Source organism: Syngnathus leptorhynchus, chromosome 3 (assembly GCF_054491065.1).
Source record: "Syngnathus leptorhynchus isolate UIUO chromosome 3, UIUO_Slep, whole genome shotgun sequence".
Lineage (NCBI taxonomy): Eukaryota > Metazoa > Chordata > Actinopteri > Syngnathiformes > Syngnathidae > Syngnathus > Syngnathus leptorhynchus.
This window is the reverse complement of record NC_141197.1, coordinates 7,014,392-7,020,391: the sequence shown is the minus strand read 5'-3', so window position 1 is coordinate 7,020,391 and position 6,000 is coordinate 7,014,392.

Below are 6,000 nucleotides of genomic sequence, written 5' to 3'. Positions count from 1 at the left end.
GTTTTATGACCTAATTCCCCGCATTAATGCCTCACTTGGGATGGTAATAGGCCTACATTGGTATGAAACCATATTCTTTTTCTTGGTACAAAGCTTATAAAAGCTCCATTAGCCTGCTTCTGTAATGTTGCCCATTTTCAAAATGTGAGCCATGTTTCCTTGTCTCTATTCATTTTATGCGGGCGGGTGATGGATGCATAAGTGCCATGGCTCGGCACACCCGTACATGCCTCTGCCTAATTGTCCTTCCCTTCCCACACATTGCGTGCATCAGTCCAGATCAGACAACGTGTGCAGCGCAGACACGCCGAGACTTTACACATATGTGAGAACCACTTTCAGATCTGTGTAAAGTTTCACTGTGAACTGCTTAAAGATGTGTGTAACTGTACAGATGGTGGGGAATGGAGTTGGGGGGGAGCACTCGCATATCAAAAGAGAGTCATGATGATCATAGCGGCGTATTAATAACCAAGCAAATGGCGGTTGAAGTTTTCAAGGTAACATTAACAGTTGTTAAATTGTGGTGACAGGCTTTCAAGGATTGTTTTGAATGATATCCCCTCCAGGCCCTCCAAAGTGAGGCCAATATCTAACCGAGGTGTTCATTAGAAAGGAACAATTTATTTGACAAATCTAAAAGCAAACCTTCCAGCAGTGTTTTAAGAGAAATCAATACAGTTTTAAAGGCAACTAGGCAATTACATGCAATTGATATATGCTCAGGGGTCTACTTGCCAAAATGAAAATGCTACACGAGTCCTTGGATTAGTTTCCAAGCAAAATACCATGTGTGAAAAAGTGCATAGCCCTCTCTCTCATTTTGAAAATAATGACAAGATCTGCAAATTGTCTAATATGAACAGTAAATCTTAGAGATTTACCTTCTGGGAGAATCAAAGAAACAGCTCAAACGTAATTTTAGTCATTTGCAGTCGAGCGTGGCAATTTCCAGCCATTTTTTGTCAAAGGGCCAGACACTCCGCACAGCCATTTTCTGTCTGGGCTTAGTTTGAAATGTAACAGCAATCAACCACAACAAGATTTCTGAGGCCTAGCGTTCATCCTTTTAAAGTCCCACCAAACGTGAGTCGTTGTAAGAATTCCGGAGCACCGTGCCAACTGCGGAGCCTCTTCCTCTCTCGCAAGCTCTGCACGAAGGGCAATTTTCCTCCATTTGAACTTTGCGAAGCTGCCTCACCTGGAACCAATCAGTAACACAATCGAAGGGTCCCAAACTTGAAAGCCCACTCCTTCTCTTTGATAGTCTCTCGGTCTTGGTAGCCTGAACGGAGCTGGAAAAAGGCCTTTTGTAATCTGCACATATGAGAGAGAACCAGGGATTGAGACAAGTCTTCACCCATCAAAGTGAATTATGCAAATAATTGTGAAACAAAGCTCACATATACTGTTTTCTTTGGCTGTCCTTTTCTGGGATGAGCATGGAATTTGGGCCGGTGTTTGGAAATTTGAACTGCTTGTGCCACCGTGTCACGCACGACTTTACGATGAGTGCTCGTTACTCTTCTATTTTCTCTTGATTTCACAACATCTGAGGTTATCTGACACAATAGCCTCAATTTGGTTACTCTGTCATTATACAAAAGGTGGAAGTGGCCATTCGAAGCCATTTTTTCCCAGATGTTTACCCTACTTCTCATTGGAGCGTCAAAAAAAAGGCAATTCTCATTTATCCTTTGGTGGAGCGATAAATAATACCTTATTTACTTGACTCCACTGGTGTCAAACTCAAGGTCCGGGGGCCAGATACGGCCCACCACATCATTTTATGTGGCCCGCAAAGACAAATTGTGGATCGACTCCATGTGCCAATACAAAATTAAATATTGAGTTCACTTTTTTTTTTTAAAAAGTTATTGCTGGCAATTTTTATTTCCATTCATTTTTTAGAATATTTTAACCGTTAGGTACAAGGAAACTATACCTATGATGCAACCCGTGACCAAAATTAGTTTGACACCCCTGTTATAAGTGCTCTCTCAAGTCAGCAAGGCAGTTTTGGTTCGATGTTGTCAGGCCTGTTGTAGAAATAGCTTAGCTGTAATGGGACATGGGGATTTCCTTGGTATGTTATAGAAGTACTCAGTTGAGAACAATCAAACACACCCATCATTATAGGGCAGATTCGGACCCAAACATCAGAACTAACTGCAAGGAACTCATGCTCTTCTACTACATTATTTACTACTTGTCCCTGTCCATGTGATTTTAATTGATTACTCATCAGAAATTAGATTAGCAGTCAATGAGCAGAGCCTGAATATTTTGTGTGACATGAAAAGGGCATTTGTTCTCTGAGTTGCTCACCCCAGTTGAAGACGCCACACCAAACTGTTCAGTTAGACCTTTAGTCTCCTACAAGCTATTTGAAAAGAAATCTTGATCAATCTATCCATTTGAAAACATGACACCCTGCATCGCTTGTCAGGCAATTGCTAAAGTATTCATGTGACATTTGTTTTACTCACCATGAGTTTTAGAAACTGTAGTAAGTAAGCTAATTAAGTTAATATTAGAGAGAACAACAGCCCATTTTGACCAGTCTGATGGCAAAGTCCATTCTTTAATGGTTCCCACTATCCCATGCTGATAGAAATCAAATTTGAGCCTTTTTGACAGAATGGCAGGCTGGCGTCACATCTGAAAACCTCATTTTTCGGCTGATGAAGCATTCAAAGAACTGACAAAATTATACATTCTCCCATCGGTTTTGTAATGATTTGCCTCCTGGAGGTATTCTGCTCAGTGATCAAGTTTTTTCTCATCCTGACTCTTTCGCGACTTGCACGACCCTCGACTCAGTAAACAATAAATGGCGCTCTAATTGAAATCACTTGGTCTTCTGTATCTTGATGAACAGGTCTTTTTAAAACAGCTCTTGTTTTGGATTTCATAGGACATATAATAATGTAAATGTGCTTAATTCATTGCCTTATCTATGTACTATGCCAGTGAGGCCAAACCAAACAATGGAAAAAGGAGGGAGGGAGGATTTGCTCTCTTCGACATGATATCTGACAGAATTAGTCATTCTCATATCATTCCTGAAGGCAATGAATTGGCGTCACGAGAAGAGTCATCCGTGTGAGTGCCCTCTCAAATGAAACGAAAAGCATGACTGTGATTAAGAGTTTTTAAAAGGCATTTTTCCTTGCATGCAAGGTTTTCGGAACATTCCAAGATATTAGACTGGTGAGGGATCGCTTTGTGTTCCTTTGCCACTGACCTTTGCGAGCAGGTCACTTGTGTTTCATTGTTGGTCAATGACACTTTGCTGGGCTGCTCAGTGTCTTTGTAGTTCATCACACAGCCTTGTCACCAAAAGCGTCAATCCATTAATTACATCCAATGTCTGAATACTGATGAAAACATTGTGATGACTTTGTTAATTCATCCTCTTGAGAACCAAGTGTCCCTTTTATTTACAATGACCACTGTGCAATAAATTATAAAACAAAGTAAAGCTGGCGTAATCATGATTATCTCGTGCTAGAGTCTCAATATCAAAAGCTTTGTATTGCTTCGCCACAAGGATCTCCTTAAGGCTTCTGGAAATACTTTCCAAGCCGACTTGGTTGGGACAGCGCTATCACTTGACAAACTGCTGTCGGTTCATTTTGAAGCCTCAATCCCTCAGAGACCTCATGGTTTATCAGTCGGCTTTTTCCTCAGTGCTTCATACTACTGTTTTTTATTACAAACAAAATGATTTGCTGTGGTTTTAAATCGTTTAATGCAGTGTTGTTTTAAAAGTGCAGCCAATCAGCAGCCACTAAAAGATCACGAGTCTTGTGTAAATGCAAGTCATCTACTAAACAAACAATTTAATGCCACTGTCTTGGCTTGGAAGTTTTAGTTCTGACTCCAGGAAATACACCACTGTGGATATTTCTTGACATCTGTGCACGTGTTCAGAAGCAGCCGTGCCCTTCGACCCTTGCCTGAACATCCCACATGCTGCTGCGTCCCTCTTCTCTGGAGTCTCGATGATGTCCAGCCGCCTGGGTTCGTAGGTCACAGTGATGACAGCGAGCACCTTGCTGTGTGGGACACTGCCCACCAAAATAAATACAAGGGGCTCAGATGCAGCCCTCCCACTGTTCCTCTCTGAAAGGCACAGAGTAAACTTTATGGGCATGGTTTAAGAGTCTCTATCAGTCTCTGTCTGTCCCTCCATACGTCTTGAGTTTTAATGTGACCAGCTTTTAGTCATACTTTTTAAGCCTAGTCTCTCTCTCTCTCTCTCTCTCTCTCTCTCTCTCTCTCTCTCTCTCTCTCTCTCTCTCTCTCTCTCTCTCTCTCTCTCTCTCTCTCTCTCTCTCTCTCTCTCTCTCTCTCTCTCTCTCTCTCTCTCTCTCTCTCTCTCTCTCTCTCTCTCTACCTGTTGTACAATGACATTACGAGCATTCTTTTTGGAATTCAAATTATATACAACCACAGGTATGTTGTGTATTTCTTCTAAATCTGTAACTCCGCAGGCTCTATTTACTTCTGGATTCCTACAGTACAGTCTCCTGGCAATATCACGGTTGGAAAATCATGAATAGTGAAATCCATGCCAGATACATTATGGTTTTATATCGGATTTCATTTTGAAGTATTATGGTAAGCGATTAAAATTCTAGTCACCAGATTGGGGCAAATATGAGGCGTTGGTGATCTTGATAATCTCAGTGTCGCACAAAAGAGCGCACAGTGTTTTGTAAATTAAAGAGAGAGGCCTCATTGGCTGCCAGTACACATTAATCTTGTTCTGAAAGAATGACTAGACCGTCAACTCTTGGCAGAAATATCCCCTCAGTGGCTAACCAGACCCTCACAGAAGACATTCCAAGTGACAGTCACTTGCACACAACTGTCACACAACTGTCAGCCTTGTAGACATGAGAATATTTTGGCAGTGGAGAATTTCTTTACGTTGGTGGCGATGGGTCCCTGCCTCTCGCCCTAAATCAGCTGGCATCATCTCCAGCTCAACAATGACTTGGAAAACGATAAGTGACGGGAATTGGATGGCTACCCAAACTCTTTATGAGGACAAATCATCACTTCGGTTTGTTTTGTCAGGGTCCTCAGCACTTTAGAGACTAATGAAGCATGAGAAGTGGCAGGATTTTTAAAGGATTCCACTTCAAGACTAAAAACCTGTCTCGGACAAATAGTACATATTCCATGTAAAGTGATCCTGTTCAGTAGTGAGAACCATCAGTTAAATGCATCAATTATTGACCCCAAAATAAAAAACCCTCGCATTCCCATACAATCTCTTCAAAACTAGAGCGTTTGGAATGGATTACCAGTATGACACTTGAAAATAATATTTTCTTCTGAGCTGTGGCACCTCTTTTGAAAACTTTGTTCTTTCTTTCTCCAAAATTCTGTTGTCATACCAACAGGCAAAAAGACTTGTTTTCCATTTTGTTAGGCCTCGTGTACATGTGGCCTTAGATACTTTTTGCAACGGCTCCCACATGTACCGAGTATATTGTAATCCACTATATATTGTATACTGCATGCTCAATATGGATTTTTGGACATGAAATGATTTTTTTGGGGTGTATTATATATTGAATATGTCATCAGTCTCTCTAGTGTGTGATGAGATCCACTTGCCCAGAAGATGAGACAACTTCACTCACGAGTCACAATGTAGTGTTTACAAAAAAAGGAAATAGCCAGGTTTACATGCAGTCAAAAACCCTTTAAAAACCCAAATATTGGTAGTACTTAGGGTTTTGAAAGCCATGAAACATAAACAAAAAGCAGAATGTGCTCTAATTCATATTTTTAAAATTCCAAATAAGACCGTTCATGCTCACAATCACACCTATGGACAACTTTGGAGTGGTCAATCGGCCTACCATGCATGCTTTTGGAATGTGGGAGGAAACCGAAGTACCTGGAGGAAACCTAAGCAGGCACAGGGAGAACATGCAAACAAGGAAGGCCGGAGCCAGACACTCTGAACTGTGAGGTAGA